We start from the raw sequence: 23,215 nt of genomic DNA, 5'->3' as shown, positions 1-23,215 counted from the left end.
GGATATAACTAGGACAAGAGTAAGATTTTGCACACAAAAAAATAAAAGAAGGCATTTATTAGGATCATTTAACCTCTTACCATTTAACCAGAATTTGATTTTGTCCTAGCAAACAATCTGCATTATTATTATTTATTTTTAATTATTATTGAATTGCAAAACAAGGGTGGGCATTAATGACTTCGTTTTACAAGCAGTTATGACTGATAACTATGCAATTTTGAAACTGTAAAACATTCAATAGGGATAAAGGCAGAACTTTCAATTAAAGTGTAACTCTACTTTTGTTGAGAACAAAATCATTACCCTGTGTGTGATCTATGTACATTACAAGGATTTTAACAAACTTTGATGCAGATTTTGTTATTCTGAAGAAATCCCTGTGTGTTTCTCTGTGTCCATGTGAAAAAGTGAGTCTAATGGGAGTGGTTTCATAATTATCAATCAGCTACTGCACCTCTACGACACTAATGAGCAAAGCTACAGGGTCTGTATCCCTTTAGACATGATTTCCTATTGGGAGTATCTCACCAAATGTGACATTTTTGTTCCAGGGGAGGGCTGAAATCTGACTTGTATCCTAGTGCAGACTTCTGGGAAAATCAATGAGCCAATCACACAAGCAGGAAATTATATATCTGGGGGACGTTCTGTACACATTCTCCAGGTAGCCATATTGCATTTTCAGAAAATTACAGGGGCTGCAGATTAAAAAGGAAAGGTAATTTTTAATAACATTCACTTACAATATGATTTGTGTCACAATTGTATATGCTATATTATATATTCTTTATTTTTTATTTTTTCCCCTAACGAAAGTGGAGTTACCCTTTAATTTACTTAATCAGTTCATCCATTCACATGATTTCCAAAGGGCTCTGCAGATTTTGATCATATAATTTTCCTTTGTACAAATTCTATGGCCTGGTCTACAATCAGAAACACTTGAAGCGCATATTCAAAAGGTTCAGACCTCAGGACAGGATGTTTACATCAATAATGGATTTTCAGCAGTGTGGTTGCTTGATGCTTCATGGCAAAGCCACCTAAGAAAATACTAGAACTTAATGTTGTTCCCTGCTAAATGACCTAACAAGAAACGGATCACTCATAAAACGAATGTTACATGTGCATGTCAGTAAGTACAAAGGAAAAAATATATTTTGGTTGTTTTTAACGGGTTCCTTACCGAGTCATTGTAAAATTACATCGGCAGGAAACTTCCCTCCCTCCGGGTGGACGTCATATGACATCCTGGGCTACCCAGCCATCTAGGGGGCGCGTGCGGCCGCCCCATCGCTCAGGACACAGTGCGCATGCCCGGCGGCCGCGATGACCGCCGGGCACCCGCGATTGCCCGCGATCACGGCAGGACATGGATCTGTGTGTGTAAACACACAGATCCATGTCCTGTCAGAGGTGAGGAGACCGATGTGTGTTCCCAGTACAGAGAAACACAGATCGGTTTCCTCCCCTTGTGAGTCCCCTCCCCCTACAGTTAGAATCACTCCCTGGGGAACATATTGACCCCTTGATGCCCCCTAGTGTTAACCCCTTCCCTGCCAGTCAAATTTACACAGTAATCAGTGCAGTTTTATAGCACTAATCGCTGTATAAATGTGAATGGTCCCAAAAACATGTCAAAAGTGTCCGATATGTCCGTCACAATGTCATGGTCACAATAAAAATCGCAGATCGCCGCCATTACTAGTAAAAATATAAAAATAAATAAAAATGCCATAAATCTATCCCCTATTTTGTAGACGCTATAACTTTTGCGCAAACCAATCAATATACGCTGATTTCGATTTTTTTTTTACCAAAAATATTTCGAAGAATACATATCGGCCTAAACTCAGGGAAAAAAATGTGATATTTATTAAAAAACATGTCAAAAGTGTCCGATATGTCCGTCACAATGTCACGGTCACAATAAAAATCGCAGATCGCCGCCATTACTAGTAAAAATATAAAAATAAATAAAAATGCCATAAATCTATCCCCTATTTTGTAGACGCTATAACTTTTGCACAAACCAATCAATATACGCTGATTTCGATTTTTTTTTACCAAAAATATGTAGAAGAATACATATCGGCCTAAACTCGGGAAAAAAATGTGATATTTATTAAATCAAAAAGTAAAAAATATGTTTTTTTCTAAATTGTCGCTCCTTTTTTGTTTATAGCGCAAAAAATAAAAACCACAGAGGTGATCAAATACCACCAAACGAAAGCTCTATTTGTGGGGAAAAAAACCTATAAAGATTTCATTTGGGTGCAGTGTTGCATGACCAAGCAATTGTTTTTCAATGTGCGACAGTGCTGAAAACCAAAAATTGGTCTGGGCAGGAAGGGGGTAAAAATGCCCTGTATTGAAGTGGTTAAACAACTCTCTCATCTCATCAGAAAAAATCAACCAGTTAATGGGACTTTTTAGGTACATAAATGTGAACAGCTATCTGAAATATTAGCATTCAAGATTTTCATTTATTGAACTTTCTCTGTGCTCCCCTGATAATCTGTTCATTTGTTGGAGTCATAAGCCGAAATGTGTAAGCCAGTGTCAAACCTTAAGGTTAAAGTGGTATTAAAGTCAACAATTGCCTTTTTCTCTAAATCAGATAAAAATAACATAAATAAATACATTTACTTTTTGGAGCTTCCCTTTTCCTGTCTGCCCAGGCTGCAAGGCTATATTTCTGTTCTCTTGTGCCCCCTGTACAGCCAGAACCTATGGAAACCTGTGTAAGTATCCATAAACTGCGTGCTCCTGCTCTGTGCTACAACTCTATGTGCAGCCATTCAGAGAGCCACACATAGCAGGTGGGAGATGGGCACAGAGTTGCTGTCAATCACCACTGTGAAGGAGGAGGAGATGCATGGATTTTATGTGAATGTCCCTCGTGCGCTGGCTGTATGTGTGCTGCACCCAATGGCTGCATGGAGCGTTGTAGTACAGAGCGGGATCATGATCACTGCAGAGACTCACACAGGACTCTGTGGGTCTCAGTGGCACAGAGGGAACAGGAATATAGCAGTGTGGGCAGGGAATAATAATAAAAAAAAGGAGCTCTAAGGAGTACATTTTAAAAAATTCAAATGCATGTGAGTTATGTTATTTTTATCTGATTTAGAGAAAAAAGATTTTGACTTTAATATCATATTAGCTTCCCTGGCGGTATGATTATGTCAGATTTTTGAATCTCAAAGCGGTACATTGTCTTGAATAGAAATGTGGTGTTTTATATTGTAGGCCTGTAATTCTTAGTAATAACACACTTAAAGGGTCACTAATGGAAAACATTTTTTAAGCTAAATAGCTTCCTTTAACTTATTGCAGTCCTGGTTTCATGTCCTCATTGTTCGTTTTTGCTCTAATCCTTCTCTGTTCTGAACACTTCCTGGTTGTCTGTTTCCTGATGAAAAAAGTCATGGGAGCTTTCTCTCTGTGGTCACTAATCAAGGAGGTGTGATTACTGTGTGTCTAAAACCCCACAGCACCAATCAGTTTCGTTTTCTAAACCATCACTGCCCTGTATTGGCTCTGTGCAGCAGAGAAGCAGGAAACATGCAAAAACGAAACTGAAACTGCAGGTACATTATATGATTGATTTTTATCTATTTTTAATCATTTTTAAAAGGAATCCGTTGTCTCTATACCCTGTAAACAGTAATTTCAGCAAAAAAAAAATGTTCCTTTACAACTCCTTTAAATCTGTCCAAACAAGAGTCTAGTAGACATCCCGGGTATGATAAAGTTTGAAACACAAAATCATAAATTATAATATAATAAATAACTATAAATAATTATAAAAAATATAATAATAATACATTTCCCCATGAATCACTATGTTCTAATGTAGAATCGCTGTGTTCTAGCTAAAACCACTTTTGACATAAAGGGACACTTTTTGGTTGCCATGGACAATCTCAAGTTTCCAGGCAGAAAGAACTGTGTATATATATAATATAAAAGTACAGGCAGGGCACTGGACAAAGCATTAGGGACAAAAGGGATGTGAAAGGATTTCATACAGTAATATAATCTGTAAGATTCTGCTTTTTGTACTTTTTGAATTTGCCGCCGGGCTCTGCCCCCATGCGTCACAACGTTTGCAGGGAACGAAGCCAGGGGCACAGGACATCGGGCAGACGATCTGGCGTGGGACAGAGCAGGTGGATATCGCAGGATCCTGGTGACAAGATAAGTATGTTGTGCCAGGATTTTGCAATGCAATCCTGAGTGTGGCTCGGGGTTATCGCTAATGGTACTGAAATTTAACCCCGAGCCACACTCGGGAATACCGCTAGGAGGGTTAATACATTGTTCTCCTCCCCCACATGAGAATGTTTGAGCACAGAGATTTGCACTTTAGGCACCATGCATTTCATCCTGAGCAGAAAGCGAGATTATTACATTTTCACACATATCGAGAAGCTCAGCATGTTTTCCAATGGCTTTGACTAATGGCTGGAGTGGCTGGGAAGTATTGGTTTCAGGCTGGGTTCACGCTATTTTCGCATTCGTCTCACAGCAGGTGTCCAGTGCGTCCTCGTTCACCGTTTCAGGTCTGATTTCAGCCCCAATTTGTGACTGAATTCACACCTGAAACGGACCAAAAAAATTCACACCTGAAACGGACCATAAAAATTTGTATCAGAGCCACTGCGGAGATGTGTAAACCGACTCCATAGAGAGCCGGTCAAAATCTCTTGCAATTGCGAATTAGATGCAGTGAATCCGCATCCAATTTGTAGTATGAACCCAGCCTTAGGGGAGGTGATCTTTCAAAAAAAAAAAAAAAAGCTTTTTTAAACAATACTTATTACAATAATACTAGTAATACCATAATACTGGCATACCCCTACTTTTAAAGCGGTGGTTCACCCTAAATAACAAGTTTCTACCATTAAATCAAGCATACTAGCGTGAGCTACAGTATGCCTTTATTTTATTTTTTGGCGCCGTACTCACAGTTTAATCCCGTAGTGAAGTTTCAGACTCCCCGCGGGGAATGGGCGTTCCTATGCAGAGGGAAGATGATTGACGGCCGGCTATGGCACATCACGCTTCCCGAAAATAGCCAGAGTAGGTCTCGGCTCTTCACGGCGCTATATGGCGCCTGCGCACAGACTAGGAGCTGACTGCGCAGGCGCCGTGAAGAGCCAAGTCCTATTTCGGCTATTTTTGGGAAGCGTGACGCACCATAGCCGGCCGTCAATCATCTTCCCTCTGCATAGGAACGCCCATTCCCCGCGGGGAGTCTGAAACTTCACTACGGGATTAAACTGTGAGTACGGCGCCAAAAAATAAAATAAAGGCATACTGTAGCTAGCGCTAGTATGCTTGATGGCATGCTAGAATTTTTTTTTTAGGGTGAACCCCCGCTTTAAGTACACAAAATCAGGTTCACTTGTCCATAGAAACCAATGCACTTCCAGTTTTTTTTTACCAAGCTTAATTGAACAAGCTGGGGTTAGAAGCTCATTGGTTTCTATGCAGAAGTGAGCCTGATTTTGCACTTTCCAGCTATAGTAAATAAACCCCATTATGTACTTCAAAGTGGGGTATGCCTATAACATGCTTTTATTACATGCATCCATACAATATGTTACTAAAAAATCAAAAAAATACTGACTATCTCATTTCACTTTAAAAATGCAGTCAATCTACTGTTTAGTCTGTTGAGTGTTGGTTTTCCTTTAGTGAGACTGATGAGGGCCAGGGTTGAGTAATCCTTTTGTCCATGTGGCATTTTGTCAATATAGTATTGGCAGTTCAATTAGGAACAGGCTAAGGGAAATTATTTTACTGTTGGAGGTTAGTGAATTATCTTGTCTGACATCAATCAGCACGTTAAGCTAGAAACCAATGGCCACACAGAGCTGTTCCCCAAAAGACTGACTTTATGAAACAATTTTTTTTTTAACATTAAGTGAGAACCTAAACAAAGTACAGGACAAACAGTCAGTAATAGACTGTGAATCAAAGAGTTTTGTTGAAAAAAATCAAATACTTGATGTTGAAAGAAATGTGATAACATAATGCAACTTTACATTTACAAGCATATAAGGCCTCATGCACACTGGATGTTAAAATAACTTTATAAATATGCCATTAGCTTTGCAGTGAGCTTTTCAAAGTGTGATAATGTTTTTGCAATAGCGTTTTTCCGCGTGAGCTTTTTTTTTTAATATATATATATTTTTCTCAACTCATCAAAAATGTTAAACGCTGATGAGCCACGTTTTTGAGCGTTTATCAGCGTTTATCAGCGTTATATGATGTTAGAGCATTTAAAAGCCCAAACATGCCCCAGCCAAAAACTGCTGATAACAGCCTATGTGTGCATGGACACATAGGATAACATGATGGGGAGTTTAGTGACTGTAGAAAAAAAATTCTAAAGCCGAAAACAGCTGCTGTAAGGCCTCATGCCCACAGGCGTTTTAAAAAAACGGGTATCGATGCCAGAAAAAAAACAGCGTTAAAAACGCAATTTTATCGGTGTTTTGCATTTACGTCAGCGTTTCTCTGCCTCTATTCAAAATCAATGGTTCCCTATGGGATCCCATTGATTTGACTATAAGTCGCACCAGAAGTCGGATCACGATGATGTGTACTGAGGATCTTGAAGGGGAACCCCTACCAAAACAAAAAAATTGGCTTGGGGCTCCCCCAGGACGACACCAAACCCTTCAGTCTGGTATGGATTTTAAGGGTACCCCCTCCACTCTAAAAAAAATGGCATGGGAGTCCCCCCGAGATCCATACCAGACCCTTATCCGAGCACTCAGCCTGGTAGGTCTGAAAAGGGGGGGGACGAGCAAGCACCCCCCTAGACCATACCAGGCCATATGCCCTTAACATGGGGGGTTGGGTGCGCCCTCCACCCCAAAGCACCTTGTTCCCATGTTGATGAGGACAAAGGCCTCTTCCCGACAACCCTGGCCATTCAAAGATTACATAATTCATAATACATGATTTCACATCCCTTTTGTCCTTAGTGCTTTGTCCAATGCCCTGCATGCACTTTTTTATATTATACTGTTCTTTCTGCCTGGAAACTTGAGATTGTAAATGGCAACCAAAAAGTGTTAAAATGTTAAAACTTTTTTGGCAATGCAGTCCAAAGCCATTTCGAACACATGAAAGCAAACCATTTTACATTCTTTTTGTATTTTTTCCCACAAAAAGTGCATTTGAAAGACCGCTGAATAAATACTGTGTCACATATAATATTGCAACAATCACCATTTTATTCTTTAGGGTCTCTGCTAATATATATATATATATATATATATATATATATATATATATATATATATATATATATATATATATACATACATATATAATGTTTGGGGGTTCTGAGTAATTTTGTAGCAAAAAATACAGATTTTAATTCCTAAGCAACAAATGTCAGAAATAGGCTTAGGCATGAAGGGGTTAAACAGTAATAGCATTCCTGTTCAAATCACATATGATTCTTCAGAAGTGTGTTTGAACCATTATTGGGTATGGCTCAAACTGCACCAAATTCGCACCAAAGTTGTGCAGGACCCTTTTTTTGGCTGCTCCAGAATCGGATCGCTTGGATGTTCACACTCATGCAATCTGATTCTGCAAATTGCACTGTGTTTTTGAGGTATCATTACCTTAACATGCACGCCCGCAGCGGTTCACATGAACAGGGTGCGATTTGGATGCAGTGCAGAACCAGCGCACAAGTGTGAACCGGCACTCAGAGAAAGGAAAAGCATAAGCTGCAGCTGCTCCTTCACTGACCAGTTGGTGGGCTGGGGAAGTATTTTAGGCCTACAGTAGTTAGGCTGCTGCCCAAAATTTAGGGACCGGACTGCTTGGAAAACAAGACTGACTGCACACAAGATATTTGCATATTTCTGTGTTTTTTTTTTGGGTGATATGACTAGCCAAAATAGTAGATTTCGTGGTCTTAATGTATATGTAACACCATAAAGCAAAGGTAGACACATCGTCACACTTCTTAACAACCTTGATAAAAAAAAATCTTGAACAATTCAAGAGGAAAGACTTGTAATGCTATCATTATTCAATTTTTACAACACAGTATGTCTTTCATTAAAAATATCATTTAAAGAACTGGGTAATTGACCTGCATTTGATTAAAGCTGGCTCTATTGGCTTAACTTGATGAATAGGTAATATTATGGGGAAGCCTGTCATTGTTGGGCAGCCATGGAACATAACATTGTTCAAACCAAATTATTAAATCAGATGTTGGATTTATATGTAGTCCACTGCTTGACATCTGATATCACCTATCCTAGCTTGAAGCTAACCACTAGAAAGCTGATTTCTTATTTCTGTATAATCCTTTCATTACCAGAAAAGCAAATGTCTGATTATATTTATTTAAGCTTTTAGGGGTTCTAGTATTACAGTTTGATCATCAGGCATAAGTGGGGAACTGAGCCGATATACAGGCATAATCAAAATAAGTGCAATCTTTGTATCTATTCAGATCCAATGTGAAATGAAGAATATGGAGTTATGTTGTATAAGGTGAAAGACAAGCTTTAGTTTGTAAGGGTTATAGTGTAAGTACCTGGGTTAATATACTTCTAGTGATATTGGATGACCGATAAGTGAGTGCTATCCTTTCTTATGAACTCTTCTTTGGGGTTAATAGGCATAGAAAATACTGCTTTTTTTTTTTTTAACAGCACCATTTTTATAGGAAATGTCACAGGAGAAATACAGGGGCTTACATTGCTTTGCTGAAAATGCTAGTTGACTGACTGCCATACTCTTTGAGTAATTAATATGGAAAAAGAATGCAGGTCAGCAGTTTTGACATCACATAGACATCACTTGCTAAATGGTTGGTGTGGGTAAGTGAATCAGAAATTCCTGAAGCCACAGAGGACAGCTAGGCAATTAACATTTTGGATTAACATGGCTGCATATGTATTTATTTTTACCACATACATCCTAGAAGGTTCCCCTATACATGTGTAGTTGGGGGTCACACGCCATAATTAGTAGGCTTACAACAAGACCGTAATTATAGTCAAGGCAGACAATGCAAACTGCTATAGGTTTACGTTATCACAAGAAGATTTGTACTGACTATATAAATGCTTAGGGATTCAGTTAGCTTAAAAGTGAACTCTAGTCTTTAAATATAAGAATTTTGATTCCCTTCACTAGATAAAAATGGTTAAATGATAATTTACCAGTGGCGGCTGGTGGGTTCTTCTTTTGGGGGGACGGCAAACAATGAACACCCCCTGGCAGTGTGGCAGGGCACTGTAACACCCCCCACCCCCCGGGTGGTCTGGCACTTACCTGCGGGGCTGTGGTGTCCTCTCCTACTCTCCTGGAGTGCAGGCAGCGGCCGCGGTTGCTCCGGTGTCCGCTCCTCAGGCTTCCTCCGCCGTGTGTCTCCTCTTTAGCCAAATCGCTAAGCATCCAATAGGATCGCCTGATTGGCAAGATGGAACCTTATAGCCAGATTCAGAAAGAGTTAGGCCGGCGTATCAGTAAATACGCCGACCTAACTCAGAATCTGCGCCGACCTATATTTAAGTGTATTCTCAAACAGAGATACGCTTAAACATATCTAAGATACGACGGCTTGCGCCGTCATATCTTAGGATGCAATATTTCTGCTGGCCGCTAGGTGCGCTTCCATTGCGGTCGGCGTAGAATATGTAAATTAGTAGATACGCCTATTCACGGATGTACGCCCGGCCGCCGCAGTACATTTACGCCATTTACGTAAGAGATAGGCCGCCTAAAGTTATTCCATCAAATAGATGGAATAGTAATGTTAAGTATGGCCGCCGTTCCCGCGTCGAAATTAGAAAATGTTACGTCGTTTGCGTAAGTCGTCCGTGAATAGGGATTTACGTCGTTTACGTCCACGTCGAAATCAATAGGCCCGTGTGGCGGACATAGCCGCAATGCATACTGGGAAATGTAGGCGCACGGCGCATGCACAGTTAAAAAAAACGTCAAAAACGTCAGGTCAAGCCCCATTAACATAAAACACACCCCCTTAGACAAATTTGAATTAGGCGTCCTTACGCCTGCACGCTTTAGGCTACGCCGCCGTAACTTAGCAGGCAAGTACATTGTGAATCATGTACTTGTCTCGCTAACTTACGGCGGCGTAGCTTAAATGCCTTAAGCTACGCCGTCTTAAAGTTGCGGCCATGTATGTGAATCTAGGCATTAGTGTGAAAATAGGGAAAGTTCATGTGCTATGGTCACACAACTGGGGAGGCCACTCTTTTTTGAAGCTTATTAGAGCCTCTGGCTATTAGAGCCAGGTGCATCAAAAAAAACCCCACACTGCATTGAAATCCATGGTCCGGCACCACTGATATATAGATCAGGGGGCCAGACACATGGATAGGGGAGGTGGCGCCTGTGCGCCTTCTATGGACCGGCCACCACTGCCATTTTCTCTAGGAAGTAAGGAATAGGAAGAAATGTGTAATTTAAGGCTCCCACAGGTACCCTCCCCATTAGATGACCAGTCCCATGAAGCTTCTACTCTTTGCTAGTCTTGCAGCCATCCCTTTACTGACATTATTATGTACAATGCAGAACCACTAGCTCTCCATTTTAATATGCATGGGTGTCTTGGGCCCATCCACATTCTGAAAGAGCAGAAGAGTGTAATCTGTTGGGAAAGTGGGAAATAAGATAAATATTCCTTTAGAGCCCTTTCACACTGGAAACGCCTATATTGGAGCGTTAAAATAGCGGTAAAACACTGCTATTTTACTGTGATTTTACAGCGTTTTTACAGCAATTGTACCACGTTTTTACCGCGATTTTACCGTGTTTTTACAGCGTTTTCAATTCATTTCAATGGAGGGGCATTTTTGGAGCGTTTTATGAGCATTTTAATAGCGCTATTTTTAGCGCGAAAACACGGCAAAAATGCACCAGTGTGAAAGGGCTCTTAATGTTCACCATATTGTAGACTAAATGAGCATTTAACTCTCACTACCTTACATTTTATTGGCCAAGGTGAGTTCAGTTTTAAAGCCTACTGTCAACCATTTATATATTTATTTATTTTAATTGGAACAGGAAGGCACAGACAGCAAAAAAAACGTGTTTTTGCCTGAATTCCTATTAAAAATACTTCTCATTACATCCTGCGTTCTTGTACTTGGACTGAGCTGTGCAATCTCATAAAACATCAGACTGCAAACAGATGCATGGCCCATCTTTAATATATTTTCCAGCTTCTTTTTTAAAGAATCCATCTTTGGGCAGTACATGACAATAGCATCCAGCTTCTGTTCTAAAAAAAAAAGAAGGCATTGGTTAGTCAGGATGTTTTTACTTTGACCATAGATAACATAATGAAAAGCTGACCTTCTGCCAAGCCAGTATAATAATCATTTAATTAGGGTTCTCAAAAGGGCAGCAGTGGCTGTTTTCTTGCCAACGGCTCCAGACTTTGTTGTGCTTGTCAGTGTTACTTGACATTTGATGATTGTTACTGTACTCCTGTTTAAAGATTGTATTTGGTGAAAGAAGGTCACAAGGAAAGTTTGTTGATTTTCTGCTTACCCACAATCCACAATGTGCAGTTGGTTGTCTGTACACACAGGCTATGCCAAGTAATTGCCATGCTTGCCTAAAGCATTTAGACTAAATTGGAGTATTCAGCTTCTTGGGTTCACAAACACTTCCAGGGGAAAGACCATCATGTGCCAATCCGCAGTTTTGAAAGAAAAAAAATGGTAGCGCCAAGCTGCATCCTGTTAAACAATCCTGAAAATATATGTGGGGTCAGCTTCTTTTTCCACCAAAGACTTTAAATGAATTTTACCTTACATGAATTGTACCTTAAAGTATAACCTATGCTTCAGGTTGGGGGGCAGTACAAATGTGCAGTTGAGCTGCCTTTTTGCTACCTGTCAACTGCCCCCACCCCCTTAAGCTGCAATAAGCTTACATGTTGCAGTAGAGATGTTTCTCTTTGTGAAAAATCCCTTATTTTGAAGGCTTATATGCAAGTAAGTGGTCATAAAAAGGGTATGGGGGTCCGGGCACTGAACTGTGGGGCATGAATCAACGCAATTATTTTTTTTTTTTAAAGATTGTTTTCACATGAGCAGTGATTTTAATGATGCTTAAAGTGCAACAATAAAAATGAAAAATTATTTTAAATATAGTGCCTGGGGAGAGTCCCCTTAGTCTGCCTGTAAAGTGGTGCATCTGTAGATAGCATGTATAGAACATGCTGCAGAAAAAAATGACATTTCTAAAGAAAAAAAAATTATGAAATTACATTTAAATTGCTGGCAGTTCAATACCATTGCCGGCAATAAAAAAAATAGACAGTTTTTGACTCCTTTATAAAAAAAAACACCTGCAGAAGATCTCTGATCACTTCTGCAAAAAAAGAGAATCACTGGCTGAAAAGATTGATACCGGTATAACCACTGAAACCCAAGGACGTCAATGTATGTACCTTGGGCATCAAGTGGTTAAGGTTTGCTGCACAACATTTAGACAAGCCTATGAAAAATTGGGAGAATATAGTCTGGTCAGATGAAACCAAAATTAAAGTGGAGTTCCACCCATTTTTTTATGTTTGTCTGTGCTGCATGCCCTAATCTCATAGTGTTCAGAATGGACAATTTTTATTTATTTTGTTGCTTGTAAATACCTTTATTTTGTAGTCCTTCATTACTTCCTCCTCCTTATTAGCCTAGGCTATTAAGTCACAAGGCTATTCGCAAGGGCTTCTGGGATAGGCATCATGTATCCCAGTAGTCCTTGCAAATAGCCTATTTGCGTAGAGAAGGAGCGGCAACTTCCTCTGACACTCCCGTTGCTATGGAAACCTGACTGAAACCTATTACATCGCTTGTAAGCAGCACTGAGCATGTGCGAGATCTGCAAGGCTGAAATCCAGGAAGTCACACAGTCTGGCTTCATGATGCCCACACTTAAGATGGCCACGGTCTATTTCTAAATTATAAACTAACTAAATGCTCTAACAACCTAACAAAACGGACCTTAGTTTACAGACTAACTTTACTAGACTACATTAAGCTTGTGTATTACAGGGGTATTTATTAAAGTGAAATCTTCAGTTATTTTTTTATCTTTCCATCTATTAAATCTTCTGCCCTTGTCGTTTTAACTTTGGATAGTAAAACATTTTTTTTTCTACCAGTAAATTCCTTATATACACCACTTCCTGTTTCTTGTCTGGTCATTTGCCTAGGCTTATGACATAATTTAAGCATACAGCAATGGCAAACTTAACTACTTGGGACCCGCGCTATAGTCAATTGACGGCTACAGCGCGGATCCCAAAATCCAAGTGGACGTCAATTGACGTCCGCCCCTTTGGGCGGTCCCCGCACGCGCTTCAGAGCGCACAGCGGGGAAAATCTGTGTTGGCCGTGTCCCTTGGACACAGCCAATTACAGATCGCCGCGAACGGCCAATCAGAGTGGCCGTTTGCGATGCGATCTGTGCGACCAATGAGAGATGATCTCATATGTAAACATATGAGATCATCTCTCATTGCCGTTTTACACAGAGACAGCGGTGCTGTCTCTGGAGAGGAGACCGATCTGTGTCTTTTGTACATAGAGACACAGATCGGTCACCCCCCCCAGTCACCCCCCCTCCACCTACAGTTAGAACACTATATAGGAAACATATTTAACCCCTTCCTCACCCCCTAGTGTTAACCCCTTCAATGGCAGTCACATTTATACTGTAATTAGTGCATATTTATAGAACTGATCGCAGTATAAATGTGAATGGCGCCAAAAATGTGTCCGATGTGTCCGCCATAACGTCGCAGTCCCAATAAAAATCGCAGATCGCCGCCATTTCTAGTAAAAAAAAAAATAATAGAAAATAATAATTCTGTCCCCTATTTTGTAAGCGCTATAACTTTTGCGCAAACCAGTCGCTTATTGCGATTTTTTTTTTTTTTTTTTACCAAAAATATGTAGAAGAATACGCATCGGCCTAAATTGAGAAAAAAAATGTATTTTTTTTTTTAAATTGGGGTATTTATTATAGCAAGAAGTAAAAAATATTGTATTTTTTTCAAAATTGTCGCACTTTTTTGTTTATAGCGTAAAAAATAAAAACCGCACAGGCGACCAAATACCACCAAAAGAAAGCTCTACTTGTGGGGAAAAAAGGACGTAAATTTTGTTTGGGAGCCACGTCGCACGACCGCGCAATTGTTAGTTAAAGCGACACAGTGCCGAAAGCTGAAATTTCACCTGGGCAGGAGGGGGGTATATGTGCCCAGTAAGCAAGTGGTTAAAGAGGTTGTAAAGGTACAATTTTTTTTCCTAAATAGCTTCCTTTACCTTAGTGCAGTTCTCCTCCACTTACCTCATCCTTCGATTTTGCTTTTAAATGTCCTTATTTCTTCTGAGAAATTCTCATTTCCTGTTCTTCTGTCTATAACTCCACACAGTAATGCAAGGCTTTCTCCCTGGTGTGGAGTGTCGTGCTCGTCCCCTCCTTTGGACTACAGGAGAGTCAGGACACCCACTAACACACAGCTCCTTTCTCTATCTGCAAAGTAGAGAGCATCCTGACTCTCTTGTAGTCCAAGGGAGGGGGCGAGCACGACACTCCACACCAGGGAGAAAGCCTTGCATTACTGTGTGGAGTTACTGACAGAAGAACAGGAAGTGAGGATTTCTCAGAAGAATTAAGGACATTTAAAAGGAAAATTGAAGGATGAGGTAAATGTAGGAGGACTGCACTAAGGTAACGGAAGCTATTTAGGAAAAAAAATTGTAACTTTACAACCCCTTTAATATCATTGAAGGAAGGATGAATTGAAAAATGTACCAAGACATTCTTGATAAAAAATTTGCTGCCATCTACCAGGATGATGAAGATGGAATGAGGCTGGAGAGTTCAGCAATACAATGGTCCCAAACACAAAGCCAAGGAAAACCTCAATTGGTTTCAAAGAAAGAAAATAAAGCTGCTAGAATGGACCAGCCAATCACCTGACTGGAATCCAATAGAAAATCTATGGAAAGAACTAAAGATCAGAGTTCATAGAAGAGGTCTACAGAACCTTAAAGATTTGAAGAGTGTGTGGAAGAATGACCAACATACCACCTGAGCAATGAATGCGACTAGTTTCCCAATATAGAAAGCATCTTGAAGCTGTCATTACCAACAAAGGATGTTGTACAAAGTATTAAATACATTGAAGTTAGTGTGTTCCTTTTTTTTTATTTATTACACTTCTAGCTAGATTCACGTAGGGTGTCCTAACTTTGCGGCGGCGTAGCTTAGCGTGTTTAGGCTACGCCGCCGTAAGTTAGCGAGGCAAGTACTTGATTCTCAAAGTACTTGCCTGCTAAGTTACGGCAGCGTAGCCTAAAGCGGACGGGCGTAAGGGCACCTAATTTGAGGGGGCGTGTTTTATGATAATGAGGCTTGACCCGACGTGATTGACGTTTTTTTTTTAACTGCTCATGCGCCGGGCGCCTACATTTCCCAGTGTGCATTGCGGCTAAGTCCGCCGCACGGGCCTATTGATTTCGACGTGGACGTAAACGACGTAAATCCCTATTCACGGACGACTTACACAAACGACGTAAAATTTTCAAATTTCAAAGCGGGAACGGCGGCCATACTTTAACATTACTATTCCATCTATAAGATGGAATAACTTTAGGCCTGATAAAGCGTTACGTAAACGGCGTATCTGTACTGCGTCGGCCGGGCGTACGTTCGTGAATGGGCGTATCTAGTGATTTACATATTCTACGCCGACCGCAATGGAAGCGCCACCTAGCGGCCAGCCTAAATATTGCACCCTAAGATAGGACGGCGCAGGCCGTCGTATCTTAGATAGGTTTAAGTGTATCTCTGTTTGAGAATACACTTAAACTTAGGTCGGCGCAGATTCCGAATTAGGTCGGCGTATCTACTGATACTCGACCTAACTCTACCTGAATCTAGCTATTCATTTCTGAACCTATTTGTTTTGGGTTCGTTGTATGTATGGGTTGCATGGGTTGTTATCGACATGTGGTGGAAATTTCATGTCAATAGCACCTTTAGAAATATATTTACCTAGAAAAATAATGACATGTTTAATACTTATTTTACCCGCTGTATTTCCAACCGCAGTGACGAGAAAATTTGAAGGAGCAGAACGCAATATTTTTCTCGTACAAAATTTTTTCTAACAGTGTATGTGATTTTTGTTTGATATAGTTACAAAATCGAATGTCAAAGGGGTTGAAAAGGTTTTTTTTTTTTTTTTTTCTAAATAGGTTCCTTTAAGCTAGTGCACTGTTGGTTCACTTACCTTTTCCTTCGATTTCCCTTCTAAATGTTTTTTTTCTTTGCCTGAATTTCTCACTTCCTGTTCCTCCTCAGTAAGCTTTCCACCATCATCCGAGCCGTTCTGGCTGGGGGTTAGTCAGCATGCTCGCCCCTTCCCTTGGGACTACATCCCTGCGGGGAGACGCTGTGTTCAGCTGTAGGGATGTAGTCCCAAAGGAGGGGGCGAGCACGCTGACTAACGCCCAGCCAAAACGGCTTGGATGATGGGGGCAAGCTTACTGAGGGGGAACAAGAGGTGAGATATTCAGACAAAGAAAAAAAACATTTAGAAGGGAAATTGAAGGAAAAGGTGAGTGAACCAACAATGCACTAGCTTAACCTGCCTGGCGGTATCCCCGAGCGTGACTCGGGGTGGATTTTTTCTGCTGCGATCGGTATCCCCGAGTCACGCTCGGGGTAAGCTATGCAGAGCCTGCAGCGCGCGCTGGCTTACCTTGTCCTGGATCCAGCGATGTCACCGCGCTGTGTGAGCGAGCGGGACCTCTCTCGATTCACACAGCGTCCTCCTGTGCCGCCGATCTCCGTTCCCTGCGACGTTACGACGCACGGGAGCGGAGATCGGCACCAAATTCAAAAACGTAAACAAACACCTTACATACAGTATACTGTAATCTTATAGATTACAGTACTGTATGTAAAAAAAACACCCCCCCCCCCCTTGTCCCTAGTGGTCTGCCCAGTGCCCTGCATGTTCTTTTATATAATAAAAACATTTCTTTCTCCCTGCAAACTGTAGATTGTCCATACCAACCAAAAGTGTCCCTTTATGTCAAAAATGGTTTTAGATCAGCTAGAAAATTATAATCACTTGCAGACTTGTGCGATAGCGATTTGTGGGGAAATTCGTCATAAAAAAAAAAAATAATGACAGCAACAATTCTGCAACTGAGCAAATTTCAGTGATTTTGAGTTGATTACATTATTGAATAATTTTTATTAGAATTATATTATTATTTGTTATAATTATTTATAATTATTTATTATATTATAATTTATCATTTTGTTTTAAAAAAAATGTCATACCCGGGATGCCTATTAGATTCTTGTTTGGACAGATTTAAGTGAGTTATTCCTAAGAATTACAGGCCTACAATATGAAACGCCAAATTTCCATGCAAAATAATGGTACCGCTTTTGGTACGTAATTCCAGACAGAATTATACCGCCAGGGAGGTTAAAGGATCCTATTTAGAAAATTAAAAACAAACCTTTACAACCCCTTTAAAAGTGAAAAAAATTGTAACAACATTCAACAAACATACTTGAAATTTTTGCACAAACGTTTGTATAAATGTTCATAAGAACATTCATTTGAAAATGTTCTAGTGTATGACCCGCTTTAGGCTACAGACTATGTGGGATAGGTGGGATACGCAAACATTTGACCTGATTGACTTGTGTAATTAAGTAATTTTAGTTTTATTATGATATGTTAGTATACTGTGTAGGCTGTTATCTGTTCACATATATAATTTTATGTTTTATGTGTAAATAAGTCAATTTTCAATTAGCAACGTAAAAAGATACATTTATATGTATCAGCAGCACATTTGTGGAAGCATACAGTATTTTGTTATGCCAAAAAACATAACAATAAGTCATTACAAAGACAATATCTGCAGGACATGATGAAAAGTTGGATGATAGAGAAAGCAGAAGTAAAAAGCAAGGCTTTGCTGATAAAACGGAACAAAGCTATATTAGAAGCTAAATAAAAATGTAAAACCTGTCTTATACATCTTATTCTCTGTAGCCCCCCAATTGTTTCTCTGATGTAATTTTAAGACCTTTAAAGAATAAAATACCTTGTAATATTACCTCTGCTTTCCCAATTAGCTAATAAAAACCATCATGTTTCTCTCCAATTACTTGTTTTTTACATCTCTAAATGTTACTGAGCTAAAAAAGATTTCATCAAAGGCTGTTGCAATGCTAACCCCTCCAGCTAGCATTAAATTGGTCCACTCTATGTCCTTTGCTTACAAATCATTATACTCTAGAGCCCCACCAACCATGGAAGTGTCTCAATTAAGGAAAAAGATAAAGATGCATAAGTATTATAAAGCTATATGGCTCTCTGTTATTCAAAACACCTTCAATAAGAAAGAGAAAACTCATGTCTGCCTTAATAGTACCTCCGATTCTCAAGCCTTTTTCTATAATTTTTACAACATGAATCACTGTAACTAGACTATACTTCACTGTTTGATTCCATACAAAACTGTCATATAAGGGTTTGGCAAGCCTCTCGCTGAATCACATCACATTATGTTGATGCATAGGGGATCCCAAACTAGAAGACTGCAAAACCACAGTTAAAATAAAAGATAAAATTATATATATATATATATATATACACACACACATTATGGGGCAGATCCACAAAGCGAGTACGCCGGCGTATCTACTGATACGCAGGCGTACTTTCAAATTTCCTGCAAATTTCCTTTGTTTTGAATCCTTAAAACAAGATACAACGGCATCTGGGTTAGATCCGACAGGCGTACGTCTTCGTACGCCTTCGGATCTAAGATGCAATCCTTCGGCGTCCGCTGGGTGGCGTTCCCGTCGTAATCCGCGTTGAGTATGCAAATTAGCTATTTCCGACGATCCACGAACGTACGAGCGGCCGTCGCATTCTTTTACGTCGTCTCTAGTCTGCTTTTTCCGGCGTATAGTTAAAGCTGCTGTTTGGTGGCATACTCAATGTTAAGTATGGCCGTCGTTCCCGCGTATAATTAAAAAAAAAAATTTGTTTGCGTAAGTCGTCCGTGAATCGGACTGGACGTAATTTACGTCCACGTCAAAACAATGACGTCCTTAGTGTTCCTGTGGCAGTGTCACAACCCGCAACCTACCTGTACCAACCGCAGGGGACCTCACACTCACAGCATGTCAGTCTTTGGCACTTTTGTTGGTGGTCTGTGGCTCCCGTGTGAGTATAGTGAGGCCTCTAGCACATGTCTTATGGCATTTTCATATCAAGATGGCAGCAAAATGCTTCCTGTTATAGACAGCAATTGCATCACTTCCACCATTCCCTCCGGAGGTCATTTCCTGTTTAATCACTATAAAGCTGAGAGGTTCCAGAGAAAGAGTGCTTAATTGTTTTAGAGCTACCCACAGTGTGTACCTGGTCCTTGCCATGTGATATTGCTACATTTATTGACTCTGATCCTTTGCTGTCTGCCCTGACCTTCTGCTACATTTGACTTTGATTATTGGACTTTCCCTTTTGTACCATTTTTGGAAACTGTGCTGGATTCACCTCCTGAGTACCCTTATCCAAGGTGTGTGCCCCTGCTATTGCTGTCTATATCACATATATCACACTGGAGAGACAACAGCAGCTGTTTCAGGTCACTTTGCAGGCGCTATTTTAAGTGTTATAATGCCTGAAAAGCGACCCAGTGTGAAAGGGGTCTAATTGCTGGCTTTATGAAAGAGTGTAACATACACTCTCAGCTCAGACAACTGCAGCTAGCAGCAACCCTGCTGGGAAGCCATAGTCCAGTCTATATAATATGTCTGGGTTTCAGGCAGTCTGAAACCCGGACGCATGATTTCAAGCCCGAACTGTCAGGGTGAATCCTGGACAGGTGGCAATCCTAGGGATCGGGGATGCTCTGTGCAAAACAATTGCACAGAGCAGGTAAGTATAATGTGTTTGTTATTTAAAAAAAAAATCCTTTATCACTTTAGCTTTATGAAAATGTCACAACAGTATTTAGATGGATGGAGCACATTATGGTAGAATGGTAAACAGGATGGTGTAGACACTTCATTTTTGCAAGGTATCATTATGCTTTACCCACAACACCTTCTTCATGTGTATTGGGATCCTGTATATGTGCTCCATAAGTAGTACTTTGTGTGCATCTGACCGCTTACTAATTGAAAATCTTTGTAGACTTTTGATTCCCAACCACGGCACATACATACACACACAGGGCTAGATTCAAGTAGGGGCGCGCATTGTTACGGCGGCGCAGCGTATCGTATTTACGCTATGCCGCCGTAAGTTAGAGAGGCAAGTGCTGTATTCACAAAGCACTTGCCTCCTAAGTTACGGCGGCGTAGCGTAAATGGGGCCGGCGTAAGCGCGCGTAATTCAAATGAGGATGAGGGGGCGTGTTTTATGTTAATTCTTGGTCACCCGACGTGATTGACGTTTTTCCCGAACGGCGCATGCGCCGTCCGTGGAATTTCCCAGTGTGCATTGCTCCAAAGTACGCCGCAAGGACGTCATTGGTTTCGACGTGAACGTAAATTATGTCCAGCCCTATTCGCGAACGACTTACGCAAACGACGTAAAAAATTAAAAATTTGACGCGGGAACGACGTCCATACTTAACATTGCGTACGCCTCATAATAGCAGGAGCAACCTTACGCCGAAAAGTCTAACGTAAACGACGTAAAAAAATAGCGCCGGGCGTACGTAAATTTGTGAATCGGCGTATTTAGGACATTTGCATATTCTACGCCGAAAACGACGGAAGTACCACCTAGCAGCCAGCGTAAATATGCACCCTAAGATACGACGGTGTAAGAGACTTACGCCAGTCGGATCTTAGGCTAATGTCGGCGTATCTTGCTTTCTGAATACAGAAAGAAGCTACGCCGGCGCAGCTTTGAATTTATGTGGCGTATCTATAGATACGCCGGCGTAATTCAATGCTGAATCTAGCCCATACTCTTGAATTATTCTGAAGGAATGGATGGCTCATAAATGCAAAGTTATTTCATGAAAAATGTAGGCAAACGTTCTATTGAATTTAGAAAATACATCTATTATGAGGCTCTTTTGAGTTTATGGCAAAATTTAAATGTTTACAGTGGATTAAATAATTTCAATAATGTCCGGATTTTTGTGTGACTTTATAAATTATCCAATTTAAACTATTTATGTCTGCTGTTTCTTAGGAAAAAGATTAATGTAGCCTAAAGCCTGGCATGCAACTTTGCTTTTAAATGCAAATATTATAACAAGTATAACACACAAGGCATGAACTATATCAATTACCACCAATTGGCATATGTAAAATACCTTGTTTGTCTCTCACTATTTTAATTGAGCTACAAATCCAGGATACCTTTATACAAAAAAGATATTATACAACCCCCAAAAAGAATCTAAATGACACACCTTTTTCGCATATGTTGTAATATGGGGGAAGTCTATACATTTTCAGTGAGTTCACAACCAAAAGGAACTTTGGGTTTTAGGGTGTGGTAGCCCACTTTTATTAAAAGTAACAAAAATAGAAGTTCATACATGCATGGCTTGCCCACACAGGAGTTCTTCTGCAAAAAAAATACAAAACAAAAAGGCCAAGTCACCTAGCTCTCAAGGCTCACTCAGCCTTGGTCGCAATACAAAGCTGCGCAGGCCCACTCCTGGCCTCTAGGAAGGGGCTCTCCTGACACTCCAGGCTTTTACACTCCTCTAAGACGCACGGTCCCCTCTGGTCCCCAGGACACTCTCTTCTAGTTGTCTCAGCTATGATCTCCACAACTGGCCCAACTCTCTCAGTCCACTGACCTGGAACCTCTCCCACATGGAGTGCCCTCTCAAGTATATTGCCTGGGTTCCAAAACAGGAGAACACAATATATACCAAAAAAAATACCAAAAAAGATAAAAGCATGGAGGGATTTTTTTAGGCGCCTTACATAACACTAAAGTCTCCATTAAACCATTAAACCAGTAATATATTTAAAATCATTTTTTGTAAAAAAAAAATCCATAAAAACACATATAGGTTAGGCTGACAAAGAATAATAGTGATGAGGAGGCACTAATATGCTGCACTGATAGGTGACTCTGATATGCGGCACTGGTGAGCACTGATAGATGGCACTGGTGGGCACTGAAAGGCGGCAGTGGTGGGCACTGAAAGGCAGCACTGGTGGGCACTGATAGGATGCATGGATAGGCAGCACTGATGAGCAGGCACTGATGTGCATTGACTGGCATCACTTATGGGCACTGACTGGTGGCACTGGTAGGCACTGATTGGTGGCACAGGTGGGCACTGCTGGGGCTTTCCTGTAATCAGGACACTGATGATCAGTGCCCTGATTACCTGCCTAGGTCTCCTCTGCGAGAAGATGCTGCTGACTGGCACGCCTTGCCACACACTGTGTCAGTGTGAAGCGAGGAGAGCCATTTTACGGCACTTCCGTATTTACATGTGACCGGCTGTGATTGGACATAGCTGATCACATGGCTAAAAAACCACAGCTCTTTACAGAGACTGGGGTCATGCCATATCCAAGCAACATGGCGCTGCCATGATCGCGGACGTTCTGGGGTGCAGTCATATGACTTCCTTCCAGAACGAGAGCCGCACCGTCCCTTCATCATTTCATGGTGGGCAGGCGGCAAGCGGTTGAAGACTCTTCTGCAACAAGTAGATCTAATCTCTAATTCATAATTTTCAAACAGGGCTCTGTGAGCCCTAGAGTTCCTCTAGATCAGTGGTCCCCAAACTGTGGCCTGTAGGCCTGGTGTGGTCCTTTGCTTGTCTTTATGCAGCCCTTGGAACATTATTTCTCCTACTAATATGAGGCACTATTCCCCCAATGATGGTGCACTCTTCCTACCACTGACAATGATGACGGGGCACTATTCCTCCTGCTGATATCAAGGATGGGGCACAGTTCCTATCACTGACACCAACAAAGGGGCACTGTTTTTCAAACTGATAACAATGATGTAACATTGTTACCCCCACTGATGCCAGGACTTTTTCTACTCCAACTTGCAACAGTCTCCCCCCCACCCCTTCTTCTTAAAGTCTGAAGGACAGTAAAATGATCCTTTATTTGGAAA

This window comes from Rana temporaria, chromosome 3 (assembly GCF_905171775.1).
Source record: "Rana temporaria chromosome 3, aRanTem1.1, whole genome shotgun sequence".
Taxonomy (NCBI): Eukaryota; Metazoa; Chordata; class Amphibia; order Anura; family Ranidae; genus Rana; species Rana temporaria.
This window is presented reverse-complemented; position numbering follows the sequence as displayed.